The sequence below is a fragment of the Typopeltis vanoorti genome, chromosome 19, assembly GCF_054136105.1.
Source record: "Typopeltis vanoorti isolate ZY-2024b chromosome 19, IOZ_Tvanoo_1.0, whole genome shotgun sequence".
In the NCBI taxonomy this organism is placed as follows: Eukaryota; Metazoa; Arthropoda; class Arachnida; order Uropygi; family Thelyphonidae; genus Typopeltis; species Typopeltis vanoorti.
The window spans coordinates 68,511,783-68,533,138 of record NC_143567.1 but is presented as its reverse complement, the minus strand read 5'-3'; the positions used below and the strand labels follow the sequence as shown (position 1 = coordinate 68,533,138).

At 36.5% G+C, this 21,356-nt stretch overlaps 1 long non-coding RNA gene across 1 annotated transcript in view; it reads right to left on the bottom strand.

Moving 5' to 3' along the window:
* LOC150096225 (uncharacterized) overlaps window positions 1-20,388 on the bottom strand; it is a 153,000-nt gene extending 132,612 nt beyond the window's left edge. Inside the window, exon 1 of the long non-coding RNA XR_016549932.1 lies at window positions 20,335-20,388. This is a non-coding gene — a long non-coding RNA (uncharacterized LOC150096225). The remainder of the gene's footprint in view (window positions 1-20,334) is intronic.
* Between the last annotated feature and the right edge of the window lie 968 nt (window positions 20,389-21,356).

The following is a 21,356-nucleotide window of genomic DNA, read 5'->3' as shown; positions in this document are numbered from 1 at the left end:
TTAGCTGCAGCTCATCAGCTATCATCAATAACACTCCTCCCCCATTTTATTCTCCCTGTCACTCTTGAACACACCACACTCCTCACATTCAATCCTACTAGCTGTGTCATGTTCTGTCAGCCATGTTTCACTAATGCCAATAACCTGTGGTCTGGAAGTGCCAACCAAGGCCAAAAATTCTTCCCTCTTGTTCCTAATACTTCTGGCATTAGTATACATGAATTGAAGAAGCTGATTTGTCCCATCCCTATTTTGATGCCTTATACTAACTATCCCATTCTGATTCGTGGTCTTTCCTACTTGCTTGGGCATATTACACACATTCACATACTCTACTGTCTCCCTAAAATCTGCAAATCTACTCCCCCCCCCCCTTAATAACTCTAGTTTCCCTGGTTCTGTAATTCACTTCCACCACATTCGACAACAACTTTTCAAGTATCCGCACACCAAATCCATTCAGATGTAATCCATCCATTTTATATAAATCCTTTCGCCCATCGAACTCATTCCACAAATTCCACACCACTCATCAAACATAATTCATGCATAAAGTCATTAGCAATTATGGCCCTCCTATACTCTTCACTGTCATGCCGTGGCAACAGACTCACCATCCTAACTCTCTCACTCTTTTCTTTTGCTACCTCAAGCAATTCCTTCACATCCTCACTCATAGTCTTTTTATTTCCTTTCAAATCATTTGTACCTACTACCACTATCAATTCCTTCACCCGCTGTTTTTGCATCCTAATTGACTCGCTTACATTCTTTACGATCACACCGGGTTGGTACGATTTTGTTAAACTCTCAACTAACACACCTCTTACTAGGGAATCTCCATACAATACACACTCTTTCATTTTGTTTACACTCACTATCATACCCTTATTTTTTCTATCATACTTTTGCCAATTATTAGTCGGTACGCTTGTTAAAGATTTTTGCCAATGTTCCAGTTGCTGGTTTACACTATGTATCATTCCGTGTAATAAAGCTATTTCACTCATTGCGTCAGTATTGTCATTTTTATTTTCCGATGATTCATTCAATCGCTCTGTAGGCTTAACTTCATTCACTCTATCAATGCCACTCTCACAGCTGTCAGGTACTACCTCGCAAATATCCTCATTCATACCTCGAATATCGCTGTTATCCAGATTCTCACTTTCGACAATATCATTCACACGACCTGAAACATTCTTTAAATCCTAATATTCTTTACACTTTTTGCACACATTCACTCCACAATTGTTGTTTAACCAGATTCTAACCGCTCTCCTCGATGCATACATTTCGCAAACGGAACACTGAATCAACAACAGCATAATTTACAATTAAGATTTTCCGACAAATATGGCTACCCGGACACCATCTTTATGTTCCTCTTTATGGGAGCCATGAGCACAGATAATCGATCTATCAGTTTACTGTTAAAATATTCAAAAAACACACAAAAATCACCCAGACACGTTAAACTACTAAAGGAAACAATATTATGTACTATGTAATACTTAATTATTCCTAGAATAACTTATCTCAATCAGGAGCTCTTCTTAGACACGTCTACAGCGCTTTGCTCACTAGCGCCACCCTATGATTATCCAAACATTGATTGGATAGAAAAGAAATCTCAAATAAAAATGAAGAATTTATTGACCTGTTGAAAGCCAATTGTCTCAAGCAGCATGTGAAAGAAGGAACTTGAAAAGAAAGAGTGTTGGATTTGATCACAGTGTCAGAAGAAGTCTCAGTTAAGAATATGACTATATTACCACCAGTTAGTGACAGGGATGATGCCATTCTGTTCTGGGAAGTAGCTAACAATATGGATATTCCAATCAGGACAAGTTATATGCTGATCTACAGAGCTGGAAATTATGACAAACTCAGCAGAATAAGATCTTTATTCCAATGGTATCAGTTACTGAATGAGAAGGATATTAGCAATGTTGGGCAAGTTTTGAAAAGAGGTGCGTAAATGAGACAGTATCTGAATGAGTCCCTAGAGTATAAAGAACAAACAGAGTGGGAGTGAAATAGATGTACAATTGTATTAAGCAAAAGATAAATAGGAAGAGATGAGGAAGGAATATCACGAAAATAACAGTGAGAGGAGTTATGAAATATATAAAGTGCAGGCAAAAAGAGGTAAGAGTATTGTACAGAAAGCTAAAACAAAGTATGAAAAGAAAATTACTGTAGGAAGGCAAACCAAAAGAATTTCATTTTTCAATTTAAAGAAAAAATGAATGTCAAAGAATAACTTTAGAGAATGTAGACGTGGTACCCTTGGTGTCAGCAGTGGAAGTCTGTTACCTCTCTCTCTCTTCATCTAGTATAGTGTGAGTATTATGCTTCATGTGCTCACTTTGGTAAGATCTATCAACTAGGTGCATGTAGCATGGTGAATAATATTGCCACTATACTAGATGAAGAGACAGAGGTGCATAAGAATGAGGTCCAAGAGATGTTGCATAACTAACTTAGATATCAGAGCAATATGGGATATCAGCAAATATGCTACACAAATGTTTAACCAAAATGGCCTGGCCCTTGACATATTTGTGTAACTTGAGTCTCAACTCAGGAAAGATTCCACAGGATGGAAAGAACACGATAGTTCTGTTGTACAAAAATGGTACAAAAACCGAAACATAACTAATAACCTACCAGTACCTCTGGAGTGGTGGTGAAGATTTCAGAGAAGTTGGTGAAATGGGTTGACAGACAAGCTATGGGGGGGGGGTCTGGAAAGTTCTGATAAACACCTAGAACAAAAATAATATTAAAGCAACTGATATAACCACATGAAAGAACATAGCAGAGTTATGAAGGTAACTTATGTTCTTTCTTGTAGTTATATCAGGTGATTTAATATCATTTTTGTTCTAGGCATTTATTAGAGCTTTCCATCCCCCCCCCCTCCTCATATACTTTGCAAAAAACAGCATGTGGTCATTAAAGGGAGGTTGTTATGTTTCAGTAATATGCTCATATTTTATAATAATGTTATGGCTGAGTTGGTAAAGGCTGTTGCATATACTGGTGAATATGGGATTGGGAATATAAATTATTGACTTGGACAAGTGGGTGGCTGATGAACAGGTATCAGAAAGTGGTATATGTTGGTGTGAATCTACCAGATTTAAGGTTATAAATGGTGTTCTCCAGGGATCAGTCCTTGAGCCATTAGTCTTCAATCTGGTTTAATGCATCAATTAATGTATACATTAATTAATGATATTGGAAGGTCCTGACAGGAGATGCTCAATTGTTTGCTGGCAATGCAAAGATAGGCAGTGCAATCAGGGATGCTACTGGTATACAGTGCTTACAGAATGATTATAATAACCTGGAATTGTGGATAAATGATAATGGCTATCTCAGAGAGCAGTGAGTGAGTGAGTGTGTGTGTGTGTGTGTGTGTGTGTGTGTGTGTGTGTGTGTGTGTGTGTGTGTGTGTGTGTGTGTGTGTGTGTGTGTGTGTGTGTGTGTGTGTGTGTGTGTGTGTGTGTGTGTGTGTGCTGAAGCAGTGAGTGAGTATAAGAGAAAGTACAATGGGATATATCAGCACATGGGCTATGCAAATGTTCAACCAAAATGGCCTGGCTCTTGACAGGTTTGTATAACTTAGGTCTCAGCTCAGGAAAGATCCCATAGGAATGGAAAGAATGTATGATAGTTTATCACAAGCAAGTAATAATACTTCATACAACTTTCTCTGATACACAGTATTTTCGTGCACCATTTTGCTACTTGAATATGAAAAATATGACTTCTGCATTTATTCAACAGCATCTCACTCCCACTGATGACACCCCCCAACAAAAGTCAAAACTGGTCTGGGTACTGACCCTTTGATTCATGACATACTAAAGCAAATGAAGTCAATTCAACAGTCTCTATACATACACAAGTAGACTAGTTGTGAAGATACTTCACTCACTCACACACACACTTGGGTAATAAGGATGAAAACAAGAATATTATAATTTCTTGTGAAGTACAACACATTCAACAAGAATGCAAGCAAGAATACATATCAGTACTAGAGAAGTCGAAAAGCCATCAAAAACCTCAAAGATGGAAATAGAGATTGTTAGGATCAGATTTTTACTTTAACACAAACAGCTGAGAAATCATGGGTAACAAAGATCTGTATGGTTTTCATCAGGAAACCAGGGTGAACAGCAAAAAAGTCAGCTATTAGAAAAAATACCAACAGCAGAGTTCAATATTGGCACCATCAATATAAGAAGTATAAATGAAAAAAATAAAACTAGCAAAAGGATTGGATAAGTACCCTATTGAAATGATAGGCATTACTGAAACAAAGAAGACAAAATCAGGTGAGTTTATCTGAGCAAGAAGTATAAGATGTTATTCAGACAATGATCAGGGTAAAGAAGCAACAGCAGCTATAGTTAATTATGAGGCTAATCTTCTTGAATAACAGACAGTATCAAATAGTGATGTGGAAAATATCAGAATGGAGAATGGGGAAAATGAGAGTAATTTGTGCTATGGTCCAACAGAAGATTCTACTAAGGAAGAAGTTGAGGAATTTTTTGGAGGCATTAGAGAAGGCAGCTGACACAATGAAAAAAGAAAAGTTGGTTCTTGTGGGACATCTAAACAGCAGAGCAGGAAATGATTACCAGACATATAGAAATATTTTGGGGAAATTTGGGAGAAAAGAGCAAAGCTAATAACAGTAAGTGCCTGTTACATTTCTTTTCAGAAAATGGACTAGTTATTAACAACACCATATTCCAACATGAAGATGTGCAAAAATTCACAATGGAGAGAGAGATTTGAGTAATAAGAAAAGCCTTATTGACTATGTTATTGGTGATAGCAACATCTTCATGCTGATTCAGGATATAAGAGTATACCTAGGATTTGAAATTGGAATTGAACATCATTTAAGAAAGTTTTAAAACAATTAAGGTTAAGCAGCTTTCAGAGGTTAAGTGTAGACTCAAATACATACACATCATTCAGAAAAATATGAAAACCTGAGATTCGGTGGCAAACCCAGAAGAACCCACCGACTGATTCGGTCAGAGAGAGACATATGGTAAGGGTGTCTGCAAGAATAGAGAAATCAGAACCCCATTGAGGACACAAGTTAAAGAGGCAGTCTAAGAAAAAAAGAAAGCATATCAAATTTCTTGAAAAGTCAGATTGTGTTCTGAGAGAATATAGAGAAAAATGTAAAAGTTGAAACACAGTGTAAAACTAGCTAAACAAAGCTCATGGGAAGACATTAGTAAGAATGTAGAAAATAAATATCAGGAGGGTGGTAAAATATTCTGGAGACTACTGAAAAAAACTCAGAAATGGAGCAGAAAATATTAAAATATTACAAATAGGAATCGAAGATAATAGAGGTGACATGAAAACTAAAGATATTCTAGATGTCTGGAGTGATTACTTTGAAAGATTACTAAATGAAACAAGAACAAGCATCACTGCTTGTTTCATTTATGTTCTTGTGACAGCAGGGTTATAAAAAACACTGAAAAAGAATGCAATTAGGAATATATATCAATACTTGAAGTATAAAAAATCATCAAAAACCTGAAATGTGGAAAGGAAGCTGGAATAGATGATATTTGACCTGTCCTGTTAAGTGTTATCTCCATTCAGAAAGTTGATTATTATGGCTCTCTACCCTAAGATCCATAATGTGCAGTAGAGATAAGTGTCAAAACACTTAAACGATTTCAAACCAATTCTTCAAACTAATTTTATATTTTCTTCTAAGAGCTGGGTTAAAAATAAGATATTTGATCAAAGCCACAGATATGAAAGTTCTGGGAAAGATTGGGAGAGTGAACTGACACCATCAATCATATTAAAAAAATGTGGATATTAGGAGAGAATGTGTGACATTGTTAGTATTCAGGAATGTGTTGGCACAGCTAATCTCATTGTATGGTCACTTAAACAGAATAGAAGAGGAAAGGTTATCAGAGCAGGTGATTTTTTGCCAGAATGCCAGGAAAAGTTTTCAGTTTTAGCTGAAATGTGTGAGGAGAAAGGAGTGCAGTTTATTAATGTATGGAATGAATTTGAAGGACAAAGTGAACTATATAAAAGTAATGGACTGCATTTGAGTGGTTTTGGTGTGTCGCTTAGAAGGACTGCTGATGGAAGGTAGAAAAGTGAGTACAGAGAATAAAGCTGATCAAGTGAGAAGCAATGTGGAATTATAGGATCATGTTGGAGAGGTTCTACAGAAAACAGTGGGAGATCAAGGGGAACCAGAGGTCATCCCTAGAAACTGTATGAAGAGGGTGTGAGCAGAAGAGTGAGAAGCAGGTTTTTTGTGTTGTGAATCACAAAAATTCCAATCATTCACAGAGTTGTGAATGATTGGAATGATGTGCCTGAAAGTATGGTGTCTGCAGAGAATTTGAGTGTGTTTAAAGCAGAGTATGATGGGCTGTGTGTATGATAAAAGGACTCCCTGGATGAGTCTTTGACACTATGGGGTTTGGGTAATAATAATAAAAGATTTGGAAAAATACCAAGGTCTAGGCGAATTGATAAAGTGAGATATGCCTTGAAAGACAGAAATATAAGATCTGCTAATATTGGATTCTTGACAGATAATACATTAATTTGGAGGAAAACTGTTTATAGGAAGTTATTATTATTATTATTATTACCTCAAGACCTTGTGGATTCAGATTCATCTGGGAGGTCCTTTTATCACACACACAGCTCATCATGCTGTGTCTTAAACACACTCAAACATCTTGCAGACACCACACTCTCAGGCAAAGCATTCCAATCATTTACAATTCTGCACGAAAAAAACCTGCTTCTCACTCCCCTACTCACACCCTCTTTATACAGTTTCCAGGGATGACCTCTGGTTTACCCCTGATCTCCCACTATTTTCTGTAGAACTTCTCCAGTATTGATCCAGTAACAACACCTTACTAACTTGTAGGTCTCTATCATATCTACCCTCTTCATCCTGTCCACCAGACTCTGCAATTTACATCTTCTCAATCTTTCCACATACTCGACATTCCAGAGGTTATTAGAAACTACCTTAATCAGTTGCCTTTGGACCCTTTCCAACATCTCTTCGTCCTTCTGAAAACCAGGTGACCAAATCTGGGGCACAATAGTCCATGTGTGGCCTAATCAAAGCCTTATACAACAGAACAAGAATCTTCCTACTTCTACAAGTCAGTGTCCTCTGCATTATTCCCAGAAGCCTTTGTGTTGGCTTCACAATTTTGGCTATGTGTCCCCTAAATTTCAGATCCTTATCCACTATCACCCACAGATCTCTTATTACCTCCGCATCCAACAATACATCCTCACCAAGCATAAATTCTGCATCTCATCTTTGTTTTCCAAATTTTAAAACCTTACATTTTGCAACATTGAACTCACATCCCCATTTCCGTACCCAATCACTCAATTTATTCAAGTCTTCTTGTAAGGCCACAACATCTTCTCTACTCTTCATGGTTCGTCCCAACTTTGCATCATCTGCAAACAACTGAATATCTCCATCCAAATCTTCACCAATATCATTTATATACAAGTCCATTAGTGACTTTCCTTTTCCTGGGTATCGCTCACCCATACACAACTTGTTGATACCTATCAGATAGCCAGTCTCCAATTCAATGCACTAATCTAATATCCACTCCCATCTGCTCTAGTTTTACTGTCAACTTATTATGAGGTAATCTATCAAAAGCCTTTGCGAAATCCAAGTATATTACTGTGTATCCTTCTCTTCTGTCCAAGGAAGCAGTCACTTTATTGTAATAAGTAAATAGATTACTAAAACATGACCTCCCTTTAGCAAATCCATGCTGTCCATCAAAGATAATACCATTGTTATCAACCCAATTCTGGATCCTAGTTCTCACAAGCTTCTCCAACAACTTAACAGTTAGTAAATAATTTTTTTTTCATATAGCTATCATAATATTTTGTACCCACCCCCCCTCTGAAGATACATATCAGGAATTTAACAATGATGCTAATGTTGTACTTAAGCTTGGAGATCTGGAAAGGTATATACATTAAACACCACAAGGATATGGTATAAATGGGACATTATAATGAGCAATGCATACTCTATATTTGAGTTGTAAGTCAGCAATTAGAATTGAAGGAGGAACAAGAGAATGGTTTGATGGAAAATCAAGTGTCAGACAAAAGTGCGCATTATCTCCACTGTCATTCGTCATCTTTATGAATCACATTATAAAGCAAAGTGGAACGAAACCAGATATCAAAATTGGATCTATTCATCTCAGATCATTATGTTGTTAAATAAATCCACAGACTGCAGGATTCGCTAGCTAAATTGAATAACTGTTATAAGGAATTTAGTATGAAAATCAGCCATAAAAAGAGTAAGACAATAGTTAGCAACATTGAAAACATCTACTGCATCAATGGAAAATCTGCAGAACAAGAAAAAAGCATTTCAGCTTTTTTGGCAGGATTTTAATGAAGACTGTAAATTAAATATGGAATAAATAACAGAATTAGTAAAGTTAGGTTGCATCTGGTATGGCAAGAAGTCAATTGAATAAATTTATATGGAATAAGAGTGAATTTAGTTGAAATGCTAAACTAGCCGAATAAAAAACAGTGTTCAAACTGATTTTAACTTAGAGATCTGAAAGCTGGGTTAGAAATAAACCACTTGTTCAAAGACTGGAGACCACAGATATGAGAGTTCTAATAAAAATTATGACTAGATTACATCAATTGCAGAATTATATTAAAATTTTGAATATTGGGAAGGAAGGTAACGTTATTAGCATTTATTATTACTATTATTATGACGCGTATCTCCATGGAGTCAGTAGACTCATCGCGGGAGACCCAAACTATCAAAACAATATCTATCATATCGCTTCTTGAATTAATTTCCAGACGAAGAACTCGCAACTGAGACAGACAATGCATTCCACTCATTCACCACCCTCCAAGCGAAAAAAACCTTTTTCTCACACCCTTGTTAACCACACTTTTCCTTAATTTCCAGGGATGACCTGGAATTCCATCCAGGTCATCAGTTCTTCCATCACTATCACACAGCTGAAACATTTCCCATGCATCAATCTTATAAAAACCTTTTAGTAATTTAAATGTTTCTATCATATCCCCTCTTCTCTGCCTATCAACCAATCTCTGCAATCCACAAGCTCTCAATCTATCAATGTAGGGAGCATTTTTTACATCACTCACCAACTTAGTCACTCTCCTCTAAACCCTCTCCACAACCTCCTCATCTCCAAGGAATCCGGGTGACCAGACTTGAGCACAGTAATCCAAATGTGGAAGTATCAATGCCTTATAAAGGGGAATAATAACCTCTTTTTCTCTAGATGTTAGTGTGTTCTTCAATAACCAAGTAATCCTATGTGCAATCTTGGACACCTTAGCAATGTGTCCTCTAAACTTCATCTCCCTATCCACCAACACCCCCAAGTCCCTAACCTCAATCTCTTGTAGTATATCCATCAATGTAGTACACAGCTAGTAATCTTTTAATTCCAAAATGCATAACTTTACGCTTATTCCATTATCTTTTGCCCATTTTGCAGCTTATTTAAATCATCCTGCAAACATGCAACATCAGCTTGATTTTTTATTGCACTACCCAACTTTGCATCATCAGCAAACAACTGAATATCTCCCTTCAAGCCATTTCCTATATCATTTATGTACAAATTAAACAACAATGGCCCAAGCACAGAGCCCTGGGGCACACCACTGGTCACCTGCCTCATCCTGGACTCTGCTCCTCCATACACCACCTTCTGGTATCTCTCCCTGAGCCATTCTCCTATCCATATCACCAATTTAGTATCCATCCCCATCTACTCCAATTTGCACAACAGTTTTCCATAGGGTATCCTGTCAAAAGCCTTAGCAAAATCCAGAAGTACCACTGTGTAGCCATTTCCTTTGTCCAACTCATATATTATTCTATTATAAAAAGTTAATAAATTGCTAAGGCAGGATCGACCTTTAACAAAACCATGTTGGCCCCTATAGAGTATCATATCCTGATCCTCCCATTCTTGAATTTTGTCTTTAACCAACTTTTTCAATACTTTCACTACCATTCCTGAGATGGTGATTGGTCTGTAATTAACTAACGCAGTTTCAGAGCCACCTTTATGCAGAGGAACTGCTTTGCCTTCCTTCCACTCCCTAGGGACCACACCAGAGTTCAAACTTAAGTTAAACAACCAAGTAAGAGGCATTTACAATTCCTTTGCACATTCATGCAACACCCAAGCTGATATTCCATCTAAACCTACAGCAGTGTTTACATTTAAATTTTGCAATATACTAAGTACTTCTGATATCTTAACTTCAATTCTCACATTAGTTATTGCTACAGGTACAGAGATATCCTCACTTGGGTGATAAGACTTTTGAAAAGTGATCACTCGGTAACTCTACTATTACATCTAAATTGGTCACCTCAATACCATCAGCACCCACTAAGGTTATCCTTCCGAAGTCATTCTTCCTTTTACTTGCCACATAGCGGAAGAACTCTTTGGGATTACCCTTGATCTCCTTGGCTAAGGTCTTCTCATAATCTGATTTAGCTTTTCTTATTATGCTGGTAACCTTCCTAGCTTGAGCCTTGTACTGCTCATGGGTGTACTGATCGCCTTTCTCCTTGTAAATTCTCCATAACATTTTCTTTTTTTGCAGATCAAACTTGATACTACTACTACTCATCCATCTAATGCCTACCTTGTTTGTCTTCCAACCCATGGGGACACAATCTGATATTGCCTTCCTCAGATACCCACTGATTTTATCCCATGCACTGCTAACATCTTTCCCCTGCAATATGTTCTGTCATGGGATGGCTGCAAGCTCACTCCGAAGCTTGTTATAATTACCTAACCTGTAGTTCTGTATATACCCCTTCTTAAGAGAGAAATCGACAAATTTTTCAACCGCCCAAGTCAATACCACATGATCGCTCTGACCAATTGGAGGTAACGAGGACACTATACTTAAGCATATATCTTCTGAACCAATGACCAGGTCCAACACTCTCACACCAGGTGTCCCTTCAGTTATGTGCTGTTTCAAGTAATTATCTCGTAGAAGATGAATGAATTCCATTTCATTTTTTGCCACGTGATATTTTCTCCTTCCAATTTATATCACCATAATTAAAATTTTACATATACCATATTTATACCATAATTATATACCATAATTTATATCATCATAATTTAAAATTTATATTACGATATTTAAAATTTAGTAATTAGAAAGTGACCCTGCCCCATTAGATTAGGGCAAGTGTTAACCTTTAGTTTAGGGAAACTAAAGGTTAACAAAACAAGTGTTTGTTGGTAGGTAAAAGAACAAGACCAAGATTTAAGTGGATTGATAGTATTAGAAGTGCCTTAAAAGTCTAAAATATAAGATCTGACACTATTAGAGCTCTGACAGATAAGAAATTAATTTGGAGGAAAACTATTGATAGGAAGTTAGTAATGATGTAAACTTTTTTCATCATGTAGTCTTCTTTCACTAAGCGTTATTCCTGCTTCCTATGCAGGCTCTGTGTGTTATTAGCTGCGACTTCTTGTTAGTACCACTCCCAACCGACCTGTCGCCTAGCCTGCCGCTGGGGGGGAGATATATTTTTCACTGTAGCAGCGTATGTTCATGGGGCTGGTTTGCCTGCTTGCGGGATGAAAAATGCCAGATAAACTTGCGGAAAAAACCCTACTGTCCACATCCAAGACTGGCTAACTTGGCTATGGCTGAGGAAGATCCTCAAATTCCTCACGTCTTCGATGGGAATCGAACCTGGGACACTCCTTCCCCAGTCATATGGTTGCGAAGAGCAAAGCCACTAAGCTAACCACACGGACTTTTTTTTTTTCATCATGTAGTACTATCATAATATTATGAAAGAGATATGAAATAATGAGAGAAGATATGAAAGAGTTGTTGAACGAAGCAAAAATGAAGAGTAAGGAAGTAAAAATTGTAAGTCTGCTGCCTCGGTATGATGGGACAGATGTTGAGAAGGGCCATAATTGCTAATGAGTTAATAAGAAGATTGTGAACTCATTAGCAATCATGCACCTTCTTCAATCATCACTTGTTTAGAAAGAATTTTAATGCATAAAAGGAAAATGGTAGCAAAGGCTTCCTTTGTTCACCAATTTAGCATGAGGGATTTTGTACAATGTAGTGTATGTTCTCTGTATTCATTGCTAAGAGTGAACGGGCTGTGGTATGATAGTGAGAATGGAGAGAGAAAATTTGTCATAAATGTTTTGTGTGCCAGTTCAAGAAATAAAAGTCGTGTGGAAAACAAGGAAATTAATTGAAGAATGTTAACTATATAAAGAAGATTAGAGAAAGTGTTGGGGCCAAACCTGAAATAGTGAATGATAGTGCACAGAATGAGTGTGTGAAAAAAGTGGCTAAAAGTAATGTGGATGATGAAGTGATGATAAGAAGTGAAACAGCATGTTTACACTGCGTCCTTCACATAAGAAAATGAGAGCAAGAGTGACTGGAGAAATAACTGTCATGTATTACAGCATGAAAGAAATGTGAATTCAGAAAGTATGAAAATGCGAGAAACTGCAAATAAGGATATGGGATTGTATGGAGATTCAACAATAAGAGGTATACTTAATGAGAAAGTGACAAAGCATGTTTTCCAGGTGCAAAAATTAAGGATATTAGTGATGCTGTCGGTCACTAATATGGCAAGAACAAATGATTTGAAAAGGAAGTAATATGCAATGAGAGAAGATATGAAATAGTTGTTGAAAGAAGTAAAAACGAAGAGTAAGGAAGTAAAATCTGCAAGTCTGCTGCCTTGGTATGATAGGACAGAGTTGAGAAGAAGAGTCATAATTGCTAATGAGTCCATGAGAAACGTGTGCAGTTTATTGATGTATGGAGTGAATTTAATGGATGAAAGGATTTATATATGAATGATGGACTACATTTAAATGGTTTTGAAATTAGATGTTTCGAGAAAGTGTTTAGCAACAAGAGTTTGGTAATGCAAAACCAGGGAAACTAGAGGTATATTGGGGGGGGGGGGATACAATCCAGCATGTGTCTGGCCACACCTGTGATAAATGTAGTGTCTGTACAGAAATTATTATTATTATTATTATTATTATTACAGTCCAAGGAGTCCTTAGACTCATCGAGGGAGGCCCTAAACATCAAGTCCATCACAACTATTCGACATTCACACAGTATCTATCATACTTTGCCTTGAACTCATTCACTGTCATAGCACCCACAACAGACTCTGGCAGCTTATTCAACTCATTCACCACTCTAAAAGTCAAAAACCTAGCTCTAACACAATTACTAACCACACTCTTGCCCAGCTTCCATGGATGTCCCCTAGTCCTCCCACCACCAGTCCTGTTCTCAAAAATATCCTCTGAATTAATCCTATAGAAACCCTTCAGCAATTTGAATGTCTCAATCATATCTCCCCTTTTCCACCTATCAACCAATTTCTGCAACCCACAAATCTTCAACCTGTTCTCATAAGGTTCATTCCATAGACCTGCTATCATCTTGGTCACTCGCCTCTCGATCCTCTCAATCTCTTCCCCATCAAGAAGAAACCTAGGTGACCAAATCTGGGCACAGTAGTCGAGATGGGGTCTTATCAAGGCTCAATACAGAGGAACAATAACTTGCTTGTCTCTGCTCGTCAAAGTATTTTTCAGATTCCAAGTGATTTGATGAGCTGATTTAGCCACTTTTGCAATGTGCCCCCTAAACTTCAACTCCCTATCCACCAACACTCCCAAGTTCCTGGCCTCATCAATCTCCTGGAGTACAGTTCCACCAATGTGATATGTTGCTGCTAATCTTTTCACCCCAAAATGCATAACCTTACATTTTGCCACATTAAATTGACATCCATTCTCCTTAGCCCAGACCTCCAATCTATCCAAATCATCCTGCAAATTTTGACATCTTCTGCATTCACTATGGCCCTACCCAACTTTGCATCATTAGCGAACAAATTATTATTATTATTATTATTATGTGACACCTCCAGGGAGTCCAAAGACTCATCGAGGGAGAGTGTGCCAACAGCATCAAACGATTGAACCCCTTCCAACTACTAACTGTGCTCAAACTTGCTTAACTTTTTTGCATGCACCATTAGTAGCAGAGGCTCAATCGACCAACCTTTGCTGGCAATGAACCGTTCCTCTCAGATCCTTCTGCAATTATGCAATGTGAATGATATTTCACAGGTTTTCGATTCGAATGGATTGGTAACAACATTACACAAGGGTAATTGTGGATACAAGGGGATGTTGAAATGCATGTACATGAATACAAGAAGCATCAGGAATAAGCAAGAGGCATTTCTGGCACTGATTAGCTCATCTTGGCCAAAAATTAAAGGCATCAGTGAGACCTGGTTGACAGAAAATAATATAGTTACAGGGATAGAATGTAAATGGTATTATATTTTCAGGGAGGAGAGAGGGAATAGGACAGGAGGAGGAGTATTGCATTCAAGGCTGTCTGGTGTGAGATAGAGGCCAATAGGACAAAATATATTGTTGGATGCTGCTTTAGATGAGGAGGTTCACAGGAAGATGTAGATGCCATGTTGCACAATGAGTACAGGCCAAACAATTATCATGGGAGATTTTAACTATGGGGACATAGACTGGAGGGAGAAAGGAGGCATGGCAAGATGGAAGGGGAATTTAAAAGTTGCTAAGGAATAAATACATGAAACGACATGTTATAGAGAAGACAAGGAGTTTCAAAGTGTTGAATCTGATAACAGCATCAGGGGGATATGTCCATAACCACGGTAGACAGACACTTTACCTCTAATTAGGGAGAGTGACCATGCAGTCTTGTTCTGGGAAGTTGCCAAACATGTGGAATTCTCTGTCAAGAAAGGTTTATGTGAACTATAAAGATCATAAAGATTGTTTGAGAGAAAACAGTATGAGACTGCATACCCAAGGTCAGAAGGATAAATCAAGTGGGAATTAAGTGGATGAGCAGAGATATAAAACAAAAGCTGCAAGAAAAGAAAACACTGTAGCAGGAATATAAAGAAAATGGTGATCAACATACTCATAATCAGTACAAAATGCAAGCAAGAATGACTAGTTTGATAACAAAAACCAAATCAAATTATGAGAGAAAATTAGCTAAAGAGGACTAAGTAAACATAAAAGAGTTTTTTTCATTATGTAGCAAGCAAGAGAAAAAATTACTATGGTAGGATGACTTGAAACAGTGCTCATGGTAGGAAGGTGACAAAGATAAAAGAAATAATTGAGTTGCTGAGTGATCATTTTGCAAAGGTGTATCATCCAGATGGAGATTTTGCAGCTACTCATGTGGCAGAGATTCATATCAAAATTGAGATAGATGAACAGGTGGTATTCAGCATATTGAAAATTAAGGATGTGAACACAGCAGTGGGAGTAGATGGCAAGAGAAATGGCACTGCCTATGATGTTGTCTCTAAGTCTCAGCTCTGACTGGATTCCAGGAGAGTGGAAAGAGGATAAGATGGTACCACTGCATAAAGGTGGCTCCAAGACAGAGGTAGCAAACTACAGACCAATTAATATATTGGGAGTGGTTGTTAAAGTATTGGAAAAGTTGGTTAAAGGTAAAATCCAACAGTGGGTGGATAGGGATGCAATACTCTATAGTGGGCAGCACAGTGTTAAACAGTGAATGAAATTGTTTTGTATGTTTTTATTCTTCATTCACATTTAACATAATCTACCATATACTAAGCAAGACTTGTTTAAATATTATTTGTTAGTCCCTTGCTTAAGATTTATTATTCATGTATTATCCTTGAATTTTATCAGCTATTATTTAATTATATAATTTTAATGTATATTATACTATTGAAAGGACTCTGTAGTAAATAACATTTATCTTATTACTTTGTTCCTTCAATAATATTATGAGGAATTCTATGTATGTAACTTCCTTATATAAACTGTAACATATATTTTATTATTACTATTTGTAAATGAAATGAAAGAGAAATTAAGTAACTATAATAATTTTATTCTTGTTTTTCATTACTCAGTGTAAAGGTATAATCTTATGTAACGTTAATGCTTATGTTTACGTTCTGTTTTGATCGTTGCTATGGAGATAGAAATAAAATAGAACGCGCGAGCTTCGATAATTGGGAGAAGAGAAATGAATGAGTTGGACGGAGTGAACAAGTTTAGGCGGGAAGAAGGAAGGCATATAAGCGAGAGGTAAAAGTAAACAAAAACACTGAAGGGCAGGGAATTCAAGGGAGTAGCACTCAGAAGTGTATGGAGACGAGGAGAAAACTTATAGACAGCTGAAAGTAAAGTCAACGGTGGCAGTAATAGGAATTTAGTGCCATAATGAGATAACTAAAAGACCAGAAGATTAATAGAAGATTCAGAATAAATCCACTAAGTTTTAGAATTACTATGTATTCCTATATCGCTTTAAAGAAGGATTGTACAAAGCTCAATTTGTTATACAGTAGTAAACATGGAATAATTATTCTGCCCTATAGTAAGCCCATCAAGAATTGTGTAGCGCAATAAATAATAATTCAGTTATCTCCTTGAAGAATTCTTTTGAATAGTGTTCCATCGGAGTAATAAGTGAGTATAGTTTGAAATGTGCTCACATTGAATTTGATGTGCTAAGGATTAATCCCGGTAAGAAAGTCCTATTTTATTTTTATTTCAGTGTGAAGGTTTAAGTGATAGTTCCGTCTCGAATATCCTAACATTTACTGTGGCGTTTCACTGAATTTAGCCGAAGTTAGAAGTTGAAAATGATTCCCCTTGAAGCAATAACTGCTGCAATTAATAATGTTATAAGTGCTTGCTAAGTGTTAAATATAGAGTGTAACTGAGTGATACCAGCAAATTTATTTAGCAAGAAATTCTGTAGCATTGATTAGCGTGAACAATTTTTGTGATTGAGAGAGCCGTGAATTTTGTATCTGAAGATTTAAAGTCTAATTTAATATGAATGTTCTGACCTGAAGAACTAAGTTAATTGTATTATCTTATTTTCGGAGTTAAATTTATGTATTTGTCATATAACCTTGTATTAAATGTTTCGTTTTGTTGATTTCAATATTGTGTGTGCCTGATTCTTTTTCATTGCACCGTTCATAAAAAGTTCGAACCTTGCGGGAGCCCTAAGTGAAAAATATTAAATTTGGCCTGTATGAATAAAGGAGACTGCTAAATTAATTGAAGATTGATCCTACTATTTTACATAGACTAATCTAAATATAGGGTGGAGCAGTATAAATATAAATTTCCCTACATTTTGATTAGTAATCAACCAGCAATTAATTGGTTTTATTAAGAACAACATTACAACAAGATGGCGAACCATAGAACTAAGAAGGACGTTCCAACAACAGCTTTGTAAAGGGTAGGTCGTGTCTTAGCAATTTATTCACATTTTATAGTAAAGTAACAGTGGAATTGGATAAAGGAAATGGCTACACCATGATATTGCTGGACTTTGCAAAGGCATTTGACAGAATACCACATGGAAAACTTTTACAAAAGCTGGAGCAAATTGGAATAAATATGAAGCTATATGGTGGAGTGGAATCTAGGAAAATGAGGATGACTACTGGAGTACCTCAGGATTCTGTACTAGGGCTAATACTCTTTAATTTGTATATCAATGATGGAGGGAAAGTTTAAGAGGGATATTCAGTTGTTTGCTGATGATGCAAAACTGGGGAGGCCAATAGTTGATAAAGGTTATATAGATATTGTGCAGGATGATTTAAATAAATTGGCATCGTGGGCAAAGGATAATTGTTATCAATTTAACCTACTGGTGAGGTGGATGCAATAGTGAAACCAAATTGCACTTCTTTTCCATATTATTCAACGGGCGTTACAGAATCGTATCCAGATTTAGCTGGACGTCATGGCTAGTTGGGGGAGGGGGGGTTAACATTGGAAAATGTAAAGTTATGCACTTTGGTTGAAAAGGTTGCATACCGTGCATCACCCTGACAATTGTGTATTGCAGGAAATTGATAAGGCTTGGGGATAATGGTGGACAGAGAGTTGAAGTTCAGAGGGCATATTGCAAAAGTTGGTAAAACAGTCAAAGGATTACTTGGATGCTGTAAAAGATACTAACAAGTAAAAATAGGAAAGTTATTATCCCTCTTTACAAGGACATGATTTGGCCCCATTGTGATTAATGTGCACAGATTTGGTTGTCTGGATTTCTTGAAGACCAGGAAGTGGTAAAGAGAATTCAAAGCAAAGCGACTAAGCTGGTGACAGGTCTGTGGAATGCTCCCTATGAGTATAGGTTTGAAAGTTTGTGGGTTACAAAATTGAGTTGAGTGGAATAGATCCCCAGAATTATTGTGAGTTTCCTGACAGTGGATGAGTGTAAGGAGGGGTATGATAGGTTGTGTGTGTATAATAGTTAGTTTGGATCTCCCACGATGAGTCTCTGGACTGCATGGAGATACCATATAATAATAATATCCCATACACCTCCTGAAGATACATCTCAGGAATTTGATGATGATGACAATATTCTAGCATTTACAAGGATATCTGAAAGAAGAAATACATCCAGCATCAAATGCACTTAACAACTGAGGAGGTCACCAACTACATGAGATTACTTTGGTAAACAAGAGTTTGTACCAGACCATCAAGAATAACCATATAGGTTCCTTGAAAGTTTTCTATTGCCTATTCGCCAGCCTGGTTGGCCGACGTTAGTGTATCGGCTCTCTCCAGCCAAAAGGCTGTGGGTTTGAATCCTGCTGTGGGCATGGATGTTTGTGACTGTCTGTGAAAATATCTATTGGCAGTAGTGAGCAGTGGATGGTGTTGGTGTAGTTTTGATTCGTTGTAGTTGGTGGACCGAGTGGTGGAAACAGAGAATTGTAGAGTAGGTGCCCTCCCTCGATGACTCTTTGAACTCCCTGGAGGTGCCATATAATAATAATTTCCAAAGGGAGAGTTGGACCTCCAGTTGATAAATAAGTTGACTGTTGATGACTTTCTCCATTATTTTCATGGGCATTGATATGAGGGGAATGAAATGATAGTTTGATAGCTAACTTTTATGGAACCATTACACAGAGCACTATATATGTTATACTAAGTTGCAAATCAGCAGTCAGAATTAAAGGATATACTGGAAGATAGTTTGAAGTTAAATTGGGTGTAAAGCAGGATGGTACAATATTTCTGCTGTTATTTATAATCTATATGAGCACCATCAGTATGGAAATTGGTTTTAAATCAGATATTCAGATAGGAGATATTAAGCTAATTCTTCATCTATGATGATGACATTATCCTCTTAAATAAATCTCACGTGAGTCTTTAAATGTCTTTAGCCAAATTAAATAATTTCTCTGAGCAATTCAGTATGAACATCTGCAATAAAATGACAAACTAAGGAAACATGCAATAAGGTTCTACAAGAAACTCAATTCTCAGAGATGAACCTTAAGAAGTTATTATACAAGACAGCAATTAAATATGAGAGTTTTTCTTTTTATGCTTTTATTTTATGTCAGAACCTATCTTAAGTCACATTAGATGTGATTTAGCTGATCACTTAGCAATACTACTGATCATTCATTCAGGATCTGAGGAAAAACACAGTGTATTCTAGCTCCATAATTTCTCATTATGAATTATAATGGGGAAAGGGGTTGATGAACACAAAAATCTATCATGTGCAATCTTCTGCAGCCTAGCAATGAAAATACCAAAATTCCCATGACTTGGCTGGGAAATAAGTCTTAAATGAAAAGGTTTCTTGTCTGTTACAGAGGTTTATATTGCAAAATAGAACATTTGGGACAGAAGGAGTAGGGGGACTCTTGTTTAAGTAGTCTGAAATAATATCCCAAACTTGAACAATATGAAAACCTGAAAAGCCATTTAAGTATTTCTAAATGTACTGGACTGTCTCTATCCTCCACATTACATTGAATTTCAAATCATCTGGTAAACATTATATTAAAAGTATAATGAATTTGTATTTGTTTCGTTTTCAAAAATTTACGAGATATTAGCTGAAAAGTCTTAAAAATTAAATGAAATATATTTAAAATAAAGCAAATAGTTTTATCTGTTATCTAAATTTTATTTCATAGTTACTTGCACCCAGAATCCTAAATTACCATAATTAATTTGCATGTGTAAATTTAAGCATTTGTTTTCATGTTTTTAATAATTACTGCATTCAAAACAGTAATGATTATTTTATACTTACATAACTGGACTAATTAAGGCATGAACCTTCCAATTTGATATATCTTAAAGTTATCTATGTAAGAAAAACTATGTTAATTACTAATGAAATTCCTATTTATACTTTTATTTAATAATCAAATGTCATTATCATTTATAATAATAATATGAATATAGTAACTGCCAAGAAATTCAATTACACTTTTTTAAAAAAAATTACGATTAAAAAATTTTTAATTATGTAATACACATTTTAAAAAATGTGTATTACATAATTTAAATGTGTATTAAACAATGAACTTCATTAACCATCTAAAGCCAATTTTTTTATGGAAGATTTTGAAAAACATGCTTTTGATTCAGCCCCTCTCAAAACTTCTATCTCGCTAAGATATGTCGATGATGCGTTTTCTATTTGGCCTCATAGCCCAGGCACATTAGATTCTTTCCTCTGTCACTTCAATAGTGTTCAATGCTGTGGTAACATGTCCATGTCCTTTTCAGTATACAGGAACCCCACTCACACAGGAAGATACATTCACAAACTTTCCCATCACACCTCCCCCCCCTCAACAATATGGTATCATTAACACACTAACCAATTGAACTTAAAACCTTTGTTCCAATGAGGCCTCTCTTCCAGCAGAAGTCACTGATATACACACCTTAATATCTAATGGCTACATTTCCAAAGAATCAAAAAAATTATTCAATCCTTTCCCCCAATCCCCGTTACTAAAATCTTCTGAAGACCTTCTCTTCAGAAGATTTTAGTAACGCTATTACCACCCCTTACTTTCCACGCATGTTCAGGAAATAGCAGAATCTTAAAGAAATACAACCTCTGCACAGCTTTCAAGCCAAACTTGAAACTAGCTATCCTTATCTGCTTCCCTAAAGACTAATTCTCTCTCAGTTCCTGGTGTATACAGAGTTCTCTGTTCCTGCAAGTTAGTCTACTACATACAGACAGGAAGATCAGCCACTATCTGTATGGAAAAATGCAAAAAATTCACCTACAATCATGACTATGGTTAATTAAGC